Source organism: Pinus tabuliformis, chromosome 9 (genome assembly GCF_031772625.1).
Source record: "Pinus tabuliformis cultivar Carrire ecotype Pingquan chromosome 9, CPIR1, whole genome shotgun sequence".
In the NCBI taxonomy this organism is placed as follows: Eukaryota; Viridiplantae; Streptophyta; class Pinopsida; order Pinales; family Pinaceae; genus Pinus; species Pinus tabuliformis.
Window position 1 is genome coordinate 1927518835 of NC_142307.1, and position 18831 is coordinate 1927537665.

Below are 18831 nucleotides of genomic sequence, written 5' to 3' on the forward strand. Positions count from 1 at the left end.
TAGGTTCATCCCTCATTGGAATACAAACTTAATAAGAAACATTGTAATCATTGAACCCTTCTCTTTTATCCCCTCTGCCCTCTGTCGCACCGTCCATTACAATCATTGCAATCATTTCAGTTGATCTAAGGTTTGGTTCTATGATAGCAAGGTCTCCCTTCACAATGTGTCAAATAATGTATGTCGTCACCATGAAATGGATTTGTTCCTCACCTCACATGCTTGGATTAACTACATTTATCTGCCCCAACCTTGGAAATGCCTTCCTCTCAGAATAATGATGGATCTCTTAAGACGATGTACAAGGAAGTTTAATGTTTTACAGATGATATTTGTGTGGATTGACATGGGAAGTTGTGTTAAATCTGGATGGCACCTCACCTCAGTTTCATTCATGTTTACATTTTTTCTCCTGAATGCATCATCTCCATAGTGGTCTGTGAATTTGGTTTTGGTTTGGCCTCGAGACTCAATTGTGGTGTTAAGGCAACCAATCTTCCAACAACTATGTGAAGAGCTCCACTTCGGGTTTCAGTTTCTTCTCTTTTGGGTAGCGAATTTGTGGGTCAGACACTCCAGCTTATGGGAATTTTGGAGATCAGGGCTCAATGGTGCATGTTGAAATTTGTAACTAGGTTTAGTCTTCATAATGTCTACTACAATCATGATATTTTATATTTGATATTAAAGAGAAATTTATTATTGTCATTCTTGATGCTTGGGTTTCATGCTCAAGATAAACTTATTTGTAGGTCAAGCACCCATTGAGTGCTCCTAGGTTTGTCATAGAATTATGACTCTTTTGTCATACATGTAAGACCCCTTTGGGCATGTTGTATCTTGTAAACAAACTTTTTGTAAAGTCAAAAGTATCATAAAAGACCCTCCAAGACCTTGTCTAACAAGCCAGCCTACAAGAAGGATCAAGTCAGCCTCATGGGTAGAAACTTGACCTCCTAAGAAGCCTATATATAAGGGAACCTCGACTTCATTTGAGAGACATTCATTCAAGAGAGAATGAAGTTTGATCTACTCAAGAAAGAAGTTGGAAAACAAGGAAAAGGGATGAAGTTCAAGGAAAAGAAGAAGAGAAGAAATATCAAAGTTTTGGACCTCTCTTTGTCTCTGTCATGTTAGGGTTTCTAAAGTAGCCGCTAAACTGAAATTGCAGAAGTTGTTGGGAAAGTCAAAGTTATAGAAGAAACTATTGGGGAAGTTGAAGTTGCAGAAGAAGTTGTTGGGAAAGTCAAAGTTGTGAGGAAGTCAAAGTTGCTGCTAGGTTAAAGTTATTAGAAGGTTGAAGTCGCTGGAAGTTGTTGAGGGTCGAAGTTGTTGGAAGTTACTGGGTCGAAATTGTTGGAACTTGCTGGGTTAAAGTAGCTGGAAAGAAAAGTTCATCAAGAAGGAGAAGTGTGACTTGATCTTAGAGGGGTCTTTAACAAGGGTCTTAGGTCTTGGAATTCGTCATCTGAACATTCTATAAGAAGAGAATAATTCTTGTGGGTTTTCCTCTCAAGAGGAGAGGTTTTGGCCTTGACTTGCAACCTATATTTTGTGTCCTCTTGTCTCATTGATCTTCATTGTTTGGTAGTTGTTTGATGATATAAAACACAATAATAATCAAGAGAAGGAAGAAATTGATCAAGTTAAGTAAAAATACATCACAAGTAGTTATCAAAGTAAGATAAATCACCTAATTTCATTGCCCATAGATTTCTCAACAGTTCGGAGGCCTTCCCAACAAAGTCGAGGCTTCCTTTTTATGTCGTCCTCATCCTGGTCCAGGCTCTAATTTTGGAAGGTACCTCTTTGTTTCCCATTTTCAATTTTGGTTTCTGCATTCAATTTTTCTTGAACGGAAATTGCAGGGTTATATGCTCTCCTCTCAATGCTCTAGATGTTAATTGGAATCTAGAAAGGTGGTTTGAGGCTCTGTTCATTAACCCAATAGTTCTGTTATCCTACTTCCATGGAGCTTTATGCATAACCCTGGTTTAGTGGTGGTGGTGCAATTTTCTGATTCCTGCTTCAAAGTTGACCTCGAACTTCTTTGTAGAGCTGTTTAAAATCTTACATGCTTATTATATCATTTGGGCTTGATTTCCATTCAATTTAAGGTTAAAAAAAGTGGAATTAAAGTTCTCCAGATATCATTGCCTTAAATCCATTGTGGGTTGTCTTGGGTCACTTCCATTTGCTATTGAGCATTGAAGTATTGCCTAGTGTGCTCTCATGAATTCTGGTTCTAACTCAAAGTCCTCCTCAGTAGCAAGCCTATGCTCTCACTGTTTTCTTGCTCATGAAGCTCTTCATAGGGAAAATTATGATCTTCAAGTCAAATTTTTCCAAATGTATCACACTTAGGTGGATCTCACTGATAAGCTATTGACACTCCAACACCATATCTCTCGCTTGGCAGATGAAGTAGACGCGCTCCAGAATATTATAATGGACTTCAAACTTAGCAAAAAAGTACCCATAGGTCTTAACCAACACCGGGAGGATTCAAGTAAGCCAGACATAGACCTCAATAGGCTAGCAACTGAAAATGATTAAATTTCAAGATTATCCTTATATGTAGTTCTTTGTCTTTTTGCAATTTTGCAAATTTGATGTAATCGGGTCCACTTTTAGTTTGTTTTTTTGGGTCCTTTTATGTAATGGGTTAGTTATCTCTCCTAATTTTGGTCAATTATGAATTTCGAGGATGTAACCCCATGTATTTATTGTGACCAGACACATAGTTAATATCAATTTACTCATTTTTATGTAAAAAAATGATCTTGATTTAATGATCTCTCCTTCATATAAAAAGCAAAACAATATTCACTGATCTCAATGAAAACCAAAAAATTTCAAATCCAATAAAATATTTTTTTTTGTTATTATTTAAAATATTAATAAATATATTTTCTAAAATAATAAAAATAACCTATTCTTTCCACATGTATTCAACCCATCTAACTTGTAATCAAATATTAAGCTTATTTATTAATACAGAAAAACCAACTCAAAAAATTCAAATAACTCTTAATGATTTTGACAAATATTCCTAAAATTATTTTATAAAATAAAATATAGAGTATTGAACACTTTATATTTATTTTTAAAAATGAATCCCATTGTACAGTGAATACAGTGTCACCACCCCCCTTTAACAAAACAATAGAACCTTAACCGAGAAGGAAAAAAAAACTACTAAATATAGAGGCACAAAAAACCATGCAAGACCTAGAAGAAGAAAAAACTACTAAATATAGAGTCACAAAAAACTATGGAGGACCCTCAATGATTTATAAAGACTATGCACGACATCATGGAGAATTTAGTGTTCTCCAAGAGAAATGATGGTCAACTCATTAGTTATCTCAAACCTGAGGTAATGTAACCTTCGCTTACAAGTCTAACACATCCATGAGAAAATCATTGAAATGCTTGACTCATAAAAGTAATAATCATCACACTTCCCTTTTACGTAATTTTTTCCCTTTTAAATATTTGTTTAACACACCATGTCATATATTATAGTGTCATCATGTATTTGTTTAACACACCATGTCATATATAATAGTGTCATCATGTGGAAGGGAAGGGACCATGCACTTTTAATAAATAACATAAAAATATGTATTAAATGTTTAACATAGCCCCACTTTGTTATGAGTGTGATCCATCTATAAAAAATATACTATGGCAATCTCGTACATCTTCTTATTAAATAGAAAGGCATCTAAGGCACAATGTAAGCCTTTAATTAAAATGGTTGGTGATATGTCATTATGAAATGTGTCTTTTGCTTTTGTATGCTCATTAAAATATTACTAATATTATTCATTTTAATATTAACTTTTATATTTAAAATAGATCTATATAGTATAATTTAAATATTTATTAAATATTTATAAATTAATTATAATATTAGCCCAATTATTTATAATTACTTTATATATATTATCTGTTTATTTTCTTTTTTTATATTATATAGGTGTATAAAATAAATGTTTGAACACACTTATCTTGTGATATTTTAAAATACATTATATCATTATTAAATCTCTTCTCAGCTTTTAAATTATTTATAATTACTTTATATATATTATCTGTTTATTTTTTTTTAATATTGTATAAGTGTATAAAATAAATGTTGAACACACTTATCTTGTGATATTTTAAAATACATTATATCATTATTAAATCTCTTCTCAGCTTTTAAATTAAGAATGATGATGTTTAAATTGCCTTAAAATTTATAAAAAAAATTTAAAGCTAAAAACATATATATTTATATTACCAACAAAATAAGGTCTGCTTCTCTCAAGAAGCGCCACTGTTTGTTATGTTGATGGATCTTCATGCTTCTATGTTCCGCATTTCTGCTCATGCTTGGCTCAGCGCATCCCGTTTTTGCTGGCTTCCACATGTTAGTGACAATATGTTACATGCTGCCTCATCAGTCATACTATCTGATCAACTGTATTTTTCCAGCTGATTCTCATAGATTTCGATCATGTATACAGATCTTTATATTTCCTCTATATAATCTATCATGTTTTTTCTCTCTGAAAAAAATATTACCAACAAAATAAAAATTACAACGAAATAATTGGTGAGTAATTATCTAAAGGAAACTAGTTTTCCCAACAACTTAATGTTTAATAACTTATTTATCCTCAAATATATTTTATCATTTGAATTTTCAAAAAAGATTTGCAAAAAAGCTATTTGCTTGTGTCTACACAAAATCACCGATAAATATGGTAAAAGAAAAATTAATAATACCAAAACCATGATATCAAATAGAGTGGGGTTGGAGCTACATTTTAGCGTGCCCATCCTCAATGCTCCTTGCAGTCTTTCATTGTTCCCAAGTTGGTGTTGATGGTTGCCCCTCAACCTCAAGAATGATAAGTTTGGGTTGAGTGTCGTCTGCCCCATCACCGTACAATTGGGTTGCTTCTTCGTCTTTTATTGGTGTGATTGAGAAATAAATTTTCAACACCCCCTTGCACATTGTTTCAAACTTACCCTGAAAATCCAAATTGTATGTAGTGTCTTCCAAGGTCACTTGAGTTCTCTCCAAGGCTTGAGTTAGTTTCATCTTTACCGGCCAATATGTTTTAGCAATCTTGGACAATTTTGTTTCTCATGGGTGTGAATGGACTGGGTCATAGACCTGATGTTGAACTCCTCAAAAATTTGGTTCTCGATCATGTTTTTCCTTCTTGCCTCCACCTCCTTCTTCAACTCCTCCATCTCTTGTTTGGCTCCCTCTAAGCACCTACTATGCTAAAGATTTTCCGCCTCCCAAGTGCCACCCACAACTTTGGAGGGATGATTAGTGTTGAAATTGTAGCAAAAAAAGGCTTCATTTGTCTTGTGCCTTAGTCAAATGGATAAAATTTGATTTTCCATATCAGCAGGATGACTTGGATTGCAGTTACCTAGAGTGACATATCCTTGTCTACTAGTTAAGTCAGTAAATTCGAGTTTGTAGGCTAGAAGTAGAGTTGTTCATGAGTTGATTTCTAAGATCTAGCAATCTAGTTGAGTTATTGTTAGTTGAACTCAGTTAACTGAGCTATATTTAATAGTTGAGTCAATTGAGTAGTTATGACTGTTGTTAACTCACTGATCTCTTAGTTAACTAGTCCATCAACTAAAAATAGACCCAATCATGCACAGAATTCGAATTGCATATGTTATGAATATAATTTATATAAAAAATACAAATAAATATAAATAATAAATAATTATGTAATAATAACTAAATAGTCATTAGTTAAATAGAAATGCATGTCTAAAAGACATAACCATTTATGAAAGGGCACCTGCCCAAGTATAGAAGCAGACCCTCATTGTAACATTCAATCACTCTTGTATATTCTTATTATTAATAAAAATTATTAGTTACAATACATTGTGTATTTTACATTTAAAGCACAAACAACTCTAAGTTTTGTCACTTTAGTGGTATCAGAGCCATCTGATCCTCTGGACGTTATCCACTGCATAATCTTCCATTAAGTTTAGATCCTAAAATCATGGAATTAAATGAATATCATAAATCTAAACTGTTAAATAAAATTGGAGAAGCATTACAACAAATACAACAAATAAAAAAATAATTTGCAAAATCATTAAAGGCTTTCAAAACACCAGATTCAACACCTACAATACAAGTTGACATTAGTGTCAAAGAGGATGAGTTTGAGCCAAGAGTTTTGACAAAGAAAAATATGACAGCTGAGGATGAAAGTAGGGAGGAAAAAAATAATCCTACAGAAGTTATTGATGAAGAATCACTACATTCCACAAAAGATCACAAAAAGGCTATGTCAATAAAATTATGATAATGATGATGATGAGTTGATGTTAAAATAACCAAATGATGATTTTTGTGCAGACGAGTCAAGAAAGTTGTCTGAAACGATTCATTCAAGGTGGCAGGTCATTCAAAATCAAATTCCAAGTAATGTCACAACCACTTGTTAGTTTTTGGTAGCATCAAATGTGCTCTAGCCATGAAAATTGGTGGAGACGCTAAGGCACATGAGTTCTAAAGAACCCAGAAATAGTTTGGTGAAATTCCACCTGGATTGTATTTTATTAAAATAATTAATATTTTTAATGGGGTTCCTAAGTCTAAACTTAGGAAAGTTAAAGTATTAATGGGTATTAATCAAAATATGGGTGAGAATGTTCTAGAAAGCGGATCAAGTCAAGTTTATATTCTTATCCATTTATTAGAGACTTAATCTCGGTCGTTGAAGTCTCAATGAGAAAAGTATAAGAAGGAGGCTTGGAGTTCATTCAGGAAAGCACCAAGAGATGAATTGATCTAGAGTTCGAAATTTTTGGGGCTTGGTAGCTAAGAAATTCAAGCTAAGTGATCATTCTGCAACAGAGGGGCAAAGATAGTTCAAGAATACTGGGCAGAGAGGTAGAGAGCCACCAGTGGAGGAAACACAACTCTTAGAGGGACTGACATTAGGCCAGTCTGGGCCCACGTAGGCTGGATGCAGAGCCAGAAGGGCCAATGCAGAAGGGGAGTTGCCTTCATGTAGAAATATGGAACTGTCGGGGATTTACCAGAACATCCAGGAGAGGTTGACGCAGAAGCTCCAAAAGGCGGAAGAGATAGTGCAGGGCTGACGCAGAGCCTCTGTGGCTGACATAGGGCCTACACAGGGCCAACGCAGAGATAGCCAAGGGTTTGTCAGTTTTGCTGCTGGATCAATCGGAAATTGCCCGGTGAAGTCAGGTGATCTCACTAAATTTTCTGCCATTATATTTTCCTTTGTCACTGGATTGTTAGGAGGGCATCCAACATTGTATTCAGAACTATTGCTTAATAATATAAAACCCTTAGAGCTGTTGCACCGGTTTTCTCGCATTGGGTTTTTCCAGGGGCTATTTTGTCCAAAAATTACGGTGTCCTATGTATCTTGTTCTTTGCTCAGTTTCTTGTTTCATGTAATCAAATTAAATTGATGTAGGCTGCAAAAGTAATTTACTTCAGTATTTTTTAGAAAATAACTTGAGAATGTATATTAAAATCAAGTAGGAGAAGTAAATTCAGTTCTGTTGTAGTAGGGGTTCCTTGAGTATAGGAACTTTCACATGGTATCATAGCATTGATTTTGAAACATGAAGAGAAGATCCAACGCTGAGTAGAGAGGCCAATAGTTGCATTTGGCAGCAATTTGAATCCCCTTGAATGGATTGTGCAGTCCTTGCCGGGAAAGAAAAGATTCCAAGGAAATCTATCTTTGAGAGAGTTGACAGAGAGGTACGATTTCCAGTTCATGAGCTTGCAGACGCAGAGGGAGTGATGCAGAGCCTCAACGCAGAGAATGAAGGGCACAGTTTCTACTAGGGTAGAAATCCGTCAGAAAAGAACGAAGACACATAGAAGGGGAATTTTCTCCTTAGAGGACGTTTCTCGCTAAAAGTTCAAATTTTTTCACTTGTTGGGCTGCAGACCAGTGTTACGTAGTGACTGGAGGAGTCAATTCGACAGTTTGGGTGAGATGGCATCATATGGGCTCAGAGATCAGGACAGGTTGGAAGGAGCTTCCAACTATGTCATATGGAAGATGAGAATCTTAGTTGTTATGGAGGAGTACGATCTCGAAGCTTACATCAAGAGTGTTTTGGATATTCCTGTGAACAATGATAAGAAGAAGAAGTACAAGGCTGAGCAAGCAAAGGCGAAGAGGTACATAATCAATGGAGTTCGAGATCATGTGGTCTCACACTTGCAGGGCAAAGATACAACCCGAGAAATGTGGGAAGCTTTGTCTTCACTGTATGAAGGTTCTTCCAAACAATAGAAGATGTACTTAGAAAAAAAGTTGCAGTGAACATTGATGTAGAAGGGAGAAGGGGTTAACTCCTATCTTCAACGTCTTCATGACACTAGAGACCAGCGTGCTGTAGTGGGATCAACTCCTCAGTCTACTGCGATGGTAAGGACAACCCTGAATGGAGCCTAAGATGAATGACCAGTCTTCGTCGAAAGTATATTAGGCAGGGAAAGACTATCTTCACGGGAGGAGATGTGGGAAGCCCTTCAATAGGAAGAATTAAGGAGGGATCTAGTTAAGTTCAACCTCAATGGCAACAATGGCAATGGCACAAAAACCAAGGAGGAGGAGGAGAACGAAACTCTAGCATCAATGGGACAGTAGAAGCAAAAGTGGAAGAAGGACATTTTGAAGGTGAAATGTTTCAGATGTGGCGATATGGGCCACTTTTCATCCCAGTGTCCTTTTAAGCAAAAGGATAAGGATGAGAAGCATGATCCTAAGGTTGCTCCAACAAAAATTGATGAAGATGAGTTTTCCATGAGTGCCCACACATCTCGAGGAGGGAAATGGGGTGATATAGAATTGTAGTCAGGAGGACTACATGTGGGCAGGATCCTTGAGGAACCCGCCTCTTGGATCAATTCCTTGGAATGGGAGCCTGAGATTCAACAATAGCGAGATGGACTTAGTGTCAGATGATGCAATGGGTTGGTTGGAGAGATAGATGCAATAGCCTAAGACCAGAGATTGATCAACGCAAAGAAAGGTTTGTTGGAAATACTGAGAGGGGGGGTGAATCAGTATTTCTTTTTCCGACTATTGTTTTACTAGTTAAAACATATATATTCAGAACACTAGATGAACAACAAGAATAAATGCTTTTATTAATATAAACTGTGCAGTAAAATAGATACAATATATAGATGGTTGCAATCAGTTTCCAAGCACCAACTTGGACTTTTGTGAGGCTCCAACCTCCAGAGCTCCAACTCTATTTCGCCAAGGTACCAATCTTGGACTTAGGAGCACCAACTCCCAAGGACTTCAATTCTTTCATTTCTTGAGACACCAGTCCCAAGGACACCTATCCTTCCTACTTCTGAGGCATCAACCCAAAGATTCCAATCCTTCTTAATTCTGAGGCACCAACCCCAAGGACTCCAATCCTACTTACTTTTGAGGCACCAACCCCAAGGGTTTTGACCCAATCTTGTCAAAGCACATTTGATAGTAATGTTCTGCTCCCAGAACTCTTCTCTACTAAGTTTTGTATGTTTATAGCTTCACTGTAGTCTCCATGCTACAACATCAATGACAACCAGTATTCTTATGGAGAAGTCTTCATACTGCCCACACAGAGTTTCCAGTACCCTTCATGACTTATGATAATGTCTTCACACAGCTTTATTCAGTCTACTGTTAGTTGCACTAAGTTCTGCATAAATAACAAATTTTTGTTCAAGCTTATGTTCTCTGCTTGCTACTTCTCCTCTTCGACTGTCTGTTGTCTTGTTGGTCCTTGACCCTCTTTCTGTTCTGCTGGATCCTCTCGTTGCCTCTGTCTCCTCCAGCTTATTTTCCACAAAAATGTTCAACAACGTTCAACAACCTTCAACAACATTAACTACCTGTTGTTCTCTGCTTTTTCTGTCTTTTATTCATTCCTCATGCCTCTGTCTGTCGGTTTCCTCTCTTCGTTGGCCCTTTGGCTTCCTCCTCGGTCTCTGTGGTTTCCTCTGTCTCTTCGTGCTCGCCAGCACTCCTGAGACACGTTGATTCAATGGCGAGGACCAAATCATACATAGAGAACACATATTCAAAAATTGTAACAACGCTCTTCTTTTTTAATGATGGCAGGCATACACAGAGTCGACATAGTTTAACGGACAACCACGTCCCAATCGCAATTGCAATCGGCTTGATTCAGCCTCCTGAACTATAGGGAGCGTTATTGTATTGCATTTCTGCCTCAAAGGCTCATGCACAGCAAATATCAAAGAGATTCTTTTTTTTTCTTTTCAAGTTCACGAGCCGTGAACTGTTATTTCTTCGTAATATAGATGCCCAGGATCAATCCACTAAGTGAAGCGTCTCAGCTCATATATATATATATATATATATAGATATATATGATTTTTTCAAATCACCAAAGGACACGTTCAAGAGGAAGAGCGACCGAAATACAAAGAGAATGTTGCATATTAAAACAAAACTATACCAGAGAAGGCCTTTTTCAATAATAATATTTATACACTCGACTTTTATATTTTTCAAAGGATTTCATTGGAGCAGTTGTACTGACAGGGAGGTCCCATACGCCACGTCACAATTGCAATCGCAATCGCACATTCCTGAAGGTCTTTAATAAGTCATGCCCTATTGCATAGCCGATGGCCGATGGCCGATTCCCCTGCTCCGATGGACCGGATGCGATATGGTATTAAACCATAGTTAATATACCCGTCGGGTCCACAGCCTTATCGTAGTCGGCGCTTCCAATGTGGCAAGGCTTTACGGCTTGCGATATGCGACGGATGTGATAATATATTAAGTCATATTACAATGTTGCAGCGGGTCCACATACTTTATCGCAATCGGAGGTTTTAATGTGGCAGGGCCTTAACCACTTGCGATACATAATCCTGATGTGGCAGATGCGATATTAAATTGCAACGTATTGCAATGGTCCCATGGGTCCACGCATATATTATCACAATCAGAGGGTTTCGAGGGTGACAACCCTTTTGAACTTTGTGATAGGCGGATGCGGGTCCATGTATTATCGCATCAATATACTCTGCTCTTTTAACTTTGTTTATATATATATTGCTCCGCTGTTTTAACTCTGTTTATATGCTCCTCCGCTTATGCACCTTACTCTTGGCATATGCGATAGCTCTACTCCTCCGATAGTTCTTCCTTTGGCATTATTGCTCTGATAGCTCCCGATGGTTTTGTTTTCGTCCTCTGTTTGCTCTGTTCTTCTTTGGCATATATATATGCTCTGTTTTCTCTTGTAGCTCCGCTAACTCTGTTTTGGCATATATATATATATATATATATATATATATATATATATATATATATATATATATATATATATATATATATATATATATATATGTGGCTCCTCCTGTAGCTCCTCTTGGTTCTTCTTGGGCATGTATTACATGCAATGCTCCTTCAATATGGCTCCTCTTGCTCCAATGTGGCTCCTCTAGCTTGGCAGTGTCTTCCAAAGACCTCCTTTGGTAACTCCTCTTGCTTATGGCTTGGCTATCTTGATGGCCTTGCTCCTGTCTCTTCATGGATCTACTCGGATTGCCCTTGGCTTCATGTCATTCTCTAGTATCTAGAATATTTCCATATTGACATCAATGACAACCTAGGTCAACAAGGTTCTCAGCAATGCAGATGGTACAGTGCAGAAGTCAGTAGCAGCGCAAAAGATTCAGAGGGTTAGAGAATAGTAGCAGTTATATTCCAACATTCACATGGTATTATGCTGAAAATAGTTAGTTAAGTAATTTTGGGTGTTTTTCAGTTGCTTCTCTCAACGACTGAGTTGTAGTACGAATGAAGTGTTAGAAGTGGCAATGCTAGTAGCATAATAGATGCAACATTTGAGAGGGAGTTGTAGTACATATGCAGCAGTGGCAGTGGAAGTGTCATGGGAAGCAATACATTAGTTGCAATAGCACAATGTTGATTGCAGCAACAATGTGGAAAGGAGATGCTTAAGAGACAGAGCAACATGCAGTTGGACATTGTTGCTAGAGCACATTCCTCACTAAGAGGGAGTGTTAGTTTTTGGTAGCATCATATGTCCTCTAGCCATGAAAATTGGTGGAGAGGCTAAGGCACATGAGTTCTAAAGAACCTAGAAACCATTTGGTGAAATTCCACCTAGATTGTATTTTATTAAAATAATTAATATTTTTAATGGGGTTCCTTAGTCTAAAATTAGGAAAATTAAAGTATCAATGGGTATTAATCAAAATATGGGCGAGAATGTTATAGAAAGTAGATCAAGTCAAGTTTTTAATCTTAGCTGTTGATTAGAGACTTAATCTCGTCCATTGAAGTCTCAACGAGAAAAGTATATGAAGGAGGCTTGGGGTTCATTCAGGAACACACCAAGAGAACGAATTGATCTAGAGTTCAAAATTTTTGGGGCTTGGAAGCTAAGAAATTCGAATTAAGTGATCATTCTGCGGCAAAGGAGCAGGGATAGTTCGGGAATACTGGGCAAAGAGGAGGAGAGCCACCAATAGAGGTAGCGCAACACTTAGAGAGACTAACAATGGGCCAGTCTGGGCCCACATAGGCTTCACGCAGAGCCAGAAGGGCCAGCGCAGAAGGGAAGATGCCTTCATGCAGAGCCAAAAGGGCTAGCGCAGAAGGGAAGATGCCTTCACGCAGAAATCCGACTTTATTGGGGAGTTGCCAGAACAACTAGGAGAGGTTGACACAGAAGCTCTAGGAGGCAGAAGAGATAGCGTAGGGCTGAAGTAGGGCCTCTAAGGCTGACGCAGGGCCTATGCAGGGCCATTGTAGAGATAGCCAGGGGTTTTCCAGTTCTGTTGCTGGATCAACCAGAAAATGCCAGGTGAAGTGAGGTAATCTCACTCAGTTTTCTGCCATTATATTTTCTTTGTAATTGGATTGTCAGGTGGGCATCCAACATTGTATTCTAAACTACTGCTTAATAATATAAAACCCTTAGAGTTGTTGCACCGGTTTTCCTGCATTGGGTTTTCCTGGGAATATTTTATCCAAAAATAACGATGTCCTATGTATCTTGTTCTTTGCTTAGTTTCTTGTTTCATGCAATCAAATTAAATTGATGTAGGCTGCAAAAGTAATTTACTTCAATATTTTTCAGTAAATAGCTTGATAACGTATATTAAAATCAAGTAGGAGAAGTAAATTTAGTTTTGCTGCAGTAGGGGTTCCTTGAGTATAGGAACTTTCACACCACTCACAATTCTAATGTTCAACCCCAGAAAAATAAAAACCATAATAGAAAAAATTAAGCGTGTTGTAAGACTTCCAGAAAAAAGCTAGATAACTCTCCTTATCATACTAATATTGAAGCCACCAGAAATAGTTGTGCAACTGGTAAATTGACCAAAATGCTTAGTAAATGGGGAAAAGATCCTCCTCATGTGGATCTGTAACTACTTAGTGGACATATGCTTCCAAAAGAAAATGAAATTAATGGCATCGATCTCATTAATTTAACATTGTCTGATAACAACGACAACATTGTTTGTCGGAATGAGGAATTGGGCCCAACGAACATGTTGAAAATTAGGATTGGGTTTATGCTTGAGAAACAATGTTTAATAGGCATAAGCCAAATGGATACTATGACAACCTCTGCTGAGAAATCAAACCAAATTCTTCAAATTCAACGACACAATAAAACCAGAAGACGAGGTATAAAAAGGCATATTGCAAATGTTAATGATAATGATGAGGCTCAGGCAGTTAGGGGTAATGATCAATCCACAGACGGACAAGTGCATCATATCTGTGGATTTATAAGGAACTTGGTTTGTGCTGCTATTTCAAAATAGAATGAGCAAGCCAGATAAGTATCACCCACAGAGGAGCAAGAGAACCATATTCAACGTTTTCCTGCATACATAATCAGACCTACGCAACATTCAACAAACTCGGTGGTCAATTTACAGATATGGATATACCTCTACCGGTATCACTGCTACAATTCTGGGAACTTAGTGATTAACTTAGGAACATTGTCGTATCACCACCGATACCCTACCACTTCCTCGTGTCATTATTTCATTATAAACATATGCCATACTACCATTCACCGTAGCTCAAATTCTCCACTGTCATTCATCCCTTCTGTCAGATCCTCCTGTTTGCTCTTTGCTCCAACTGTTCGCGAAAACCATTGATAGCTTCTACAGTTTTTTTCCCTGTTTGCCTTCCAACGATAGCCACACACCTTGTCTATTGATGATTTCTGGTGCGAGTCGATCACTGCAAACATAGTTATTCCTCGCGTGTTGCAGCTCGACAACCTGCGCTCAGAAAAATATTTGTTGTGTCTAATCCCGACCAGCTGTCAAATTTTTTTTTTCCATCGAATAGTCATGTCACTCGTGGTCAACAGTTGTATCCCTCGTGTCCCTCATTTATGAATTCATAGTTACATAAGGTTACATGTTATATATATATATATATATATATATATATATAGATATATATATATATATATATATATATATCTATATATATATATATATATATATATATCTATATATATATATATAGTTAATTAAATTACTAAATCAATTAAATTATATAATTAAATTAGTTAATTAATTATATAATTAATTAATAGCTATATAATTTAATTATAGTATAATTAATACACACACACACACATATCTATTATATAATAATTAATTAAAAAAAGAAAGGCCCCAAGGGTTAGCTTAGTTGGTCGAGTTCCCATTGCTAAGTAGCTCGTCAGTTGGGAGGTCATGGGATCAAATCTTCTCGATGCCCCTGGGGTTAGGCCTTGCTTGTTTGGCCGACGTGTAGATATTTCCCGTTGAACTACCTAGATATTTCCCGTGGATGTAGCGGCCACCCAATGTCCGTGAACTACCCTTAAAAAAATAAATTGAAGAGAGAGAGAGAGAAAGAGAGAGAGAGAGAGAGAGAGAGAGAGAGAGAGAGAGAGCGGGTCCGCAAATAAGGAAATCGACAAACCAAAATGATGTATGGAACATGGAGAAACTTGTCAGCAGTTAAGCTTTGAGGACAAAGCTTTTGAAGAAAAGGGAAATGTTATGAATATAATTTATATAAAAAAATACAATAAATACAAATAAATATAAATAATAAATAATCATAGTAATGATTATTAAATAGTCATTAGTTAAATAGAAAGGCATGTCTAAAAGACATAACCATTCATGAAAGGGCACCTGCCTAGGTATATAAGCAAGCTCTCATTGTAACATTCAATCACTCTTGTACATTCATATTATTTGTTAGAAAATTATATATTACGGAGCAATGGAACACATAAAATATTGCAGAAATATAAACACAGAGAACGCATAAAACAAGAGAGACACAAATATACATGGTTCACCCAGTTTGGGCTACGTCCACCCCGAATAGCCAGTCCTTCCTTTCTATTGTCCAGCAAAATGAAGAGACACAACCTACAGCAAATCCGCTGTAATATCCTCTGTTTTCTCTCACAGTCTCACCTCTCTGTTTCTCGCTCAGAGAATACACATCTATATCTCAGCCTTAAATACAATGCCCTCATACAAAGAGAGGGGTTGCCTTCTAGGGCAAAAAACCCTAAATTAAACATAATTTCTACCATCAGATCATCCGCCTAATGAACGGCCCAGATTGACTAGAAATTACTATACTTTTACAAGGCAATTTTACATCTATTTTTGGCTTCGGGGGTGCTGCCCCCGAACCCCCGCCGGGGGACCGTTGGCCCCCGGACCCCCGCGTGGAGGGGTGTACAAACTTCCTGGGGTATACATCCGACTGAAACAAAAGACCTTAGAACAATCATGCTCCACACACAACAATATCCCACTTGGAGAATGATTGTAGCAACTCTACCGCTGCTTCATTTGCTGGACAATGACTCCTCTTTGGACCTGGCTGTTTCTCATCTTCATCATCATCCTTGAAGACCAATTGAAATTGAGCATGTTCTCAGTTTCTCCCTGGTTACAACTTTTGTTAGCATGTCCGCAGGATTATGGCTAGTGTGTATCTCTTCCAGCTTCAACTCTCCATCTTCCAACACTAATCGTATGAAATGGTACTTGAGCTATATGGGTTTAGTCTTGGAATGAAATGCTGAGTTCTTTGCAAGATGAATGGCACTTTGGCTATCATTGTATAACGTGCCCATATCATGCTCCTTACCCAATTCACCCATAAACATTTGTAACCAAATCATTTCTTTACTAGCCTCTGTAGCAGCAACATACTCTGTTTTTTTTGTTGAAAGCACAAAAACACTTTGGATTTTTGAAACCCAACTGACAGCTGTTCCACCAACAGCAAATACATATCCTGTAGTGCTCCTCCTGTTATCTCTATCACTTGCCATATTTGCATCAACATATCCCTGTAGAGAAATGTTTGAACCACCAAAGCATAATCCTTGATTTGTGGTACCTTTCAAATATCTAAGAATCCATTTCATTGCCATCCAATGTTCCTTTCCTGGATTGTTCATGTACCTGCTTACAACTCCCACTGCATGTGCAATATCAGGCCTTGTGCAGACCATTGCATACATTAAGATTCCAACTGCTGATGCATATGGAACTTTAGACATATAATCCATGTCTTCTTGGGTCTTTGGGCACATTTCCTTACTAAGTTTGAAATGGCTAGCAAAAGGTGTACTAATTGGTTTTGCATTGTGCATATTAAATCTTTTCAACACCTTTTGTATGTACTCATTCTAAGACAATGTTAATTTGCGATTTTTCCTGTCTCTAGTGATTCTCATACCAAGGATTTGTTTTGCAGCTCCCAAATCCTTCATTGCAAATGAATTTTCCAATTTTCTTTTGAGCACATTTATCCTGCATGTTAGACCCTGCAACAAGCATGTCATCTACATATAATAACAATATAATATAGCTGCCATCATTTTGCTTTTTCAGATAAACACAATGATCAGAGTGACATCTAGTATAACCTTGTTCAGACATAAACTTGTCAACTTTTAGATACCACTGCCTTGGAGCCTGTTTTAAGCCATACAAGCTATTCTTCAACTTGCACACTAGTTTCTCCTTCCCTTTCACCTCATATCCTTGTGGCTGCTGCATATATATCTCTTCCTCCAAATCCCCATGGAGAAAGGCTGTCTTTACATCTAACTGTTCAAGATGCAAATCTTCAGTTGCTACTAGACTTAAAATAGTTATGATTGAAGTCATTTTAACAACAGGAGAAAATATTTCATCAAAATCAATACTTTTCTTCTGTGCAAACCCCTTCACCACAAGTCTAGCTTTGTACCTCTGTTTTCCTCCATCTTCTTCCTTCAGCCTGTAAACCCATTTATTCTTCAATGTAGTTTTTCCTACAGGCAACCTGACTAAGTCCCAAGTCTGGTTATGCATTAAGGAGTCCATCTCTTCTTCCATGGCTACCTCCCACTTCTTCCTGCTTTCAACCTGCATTGCTTCTTCATAACATTCGGGTTCACCAGAATCAGTCAACAATAAATAATATAATGGAGGAGAGTATCGTTCAGGGGGTCTACTTATCTTGGTAGATCTTCTAACACCACTTTCAGGTGTTTGGGGTGCCTGTTGTTGTTGTGGTGGTTGCTGTTGTTGTGGTTGTTGATTATTATTATTTTCAGGCACCTTTACTTTTTCAATGATTTCGTCAAGAACTGCATATTCCTTGTTTTCTTTTTCTTGCTTCTTTTCCTGCAACTGATTCTTATACAAGACCTTTTCATTGAATATTACATCTCTGCTCCTAATGATTTTGTGATTTTCGTAATCATATAAGTGATAACCAAAATCATTAACACCATATCCAATAAAGGTACATTTCTTTGACTTTGCCTTAAGCTTTTTTCTATTTTCTTTATCAATATGGACAAAGGCCTCACAACCAAAAGGCTTTAAAAAGGAGTAGTTTACCTTTTTACCTGTCCATGCTTCCTCTGGAACACCACCATCCAAGGAACTTGAAGGCCCTCTGTTTATTAGATAAACAACAATATCTACAACATCTGCCCAAAACTGTAAAGGCAATCCTGCATGCAATCTCATGCACCTTGCACACTCCATGATTATTCTATTCATCCTTTCTGACACACCATTTTCTTGTGGTGTTCTTGGAACTGTCTTCTCTCTGCGAATTCTATGCTTTGAATAGTACCTATCAAACTCTTTGCTGCAATATTCACCTCCATTGTCTGATCTAATACTGTCATGCGGAAAGAGTCAATTTTGCAGACAAAACCGACCTCCCTAGAAAACAAGGCTTTTCTAGTGACAAACAAAACAATCAAGCACTATCTTTCCCTAAATATGCATTTAAAATAAAAGCAACCAGGTGTTTAAGGCTTACCTTTAGTCCAACGCTTGTTTGTAGCAGCCAAGCCTCTTCGATCCAGATGAGCTCCTTCTCCTTGAAGCCTGCATTCACTAACAAGCAAACGATTACATAGCACCTGAATAACTCATATAATAAAACATATTCATCATAAAGACCAAGGAGTTTATGAAACAAATTATATATAACAACTTGTTGAGAAAAATGAACTTAATTGTATTAATTGGAAACAAAAGAAACCATTACAACCAGTGCCTTGGTGTTGTGCAGGTCCCTCCTAGGGTCCAGCAAGAGTTCTCCTCTACTTTGATCAGCTCACCCACTTCCAAATGAAGCTAAGAAAGGATTGGAATCTCTCCTCTCAAGCTCTATAAGGGAGTCCTAATTTCAGCAGCATCTACCC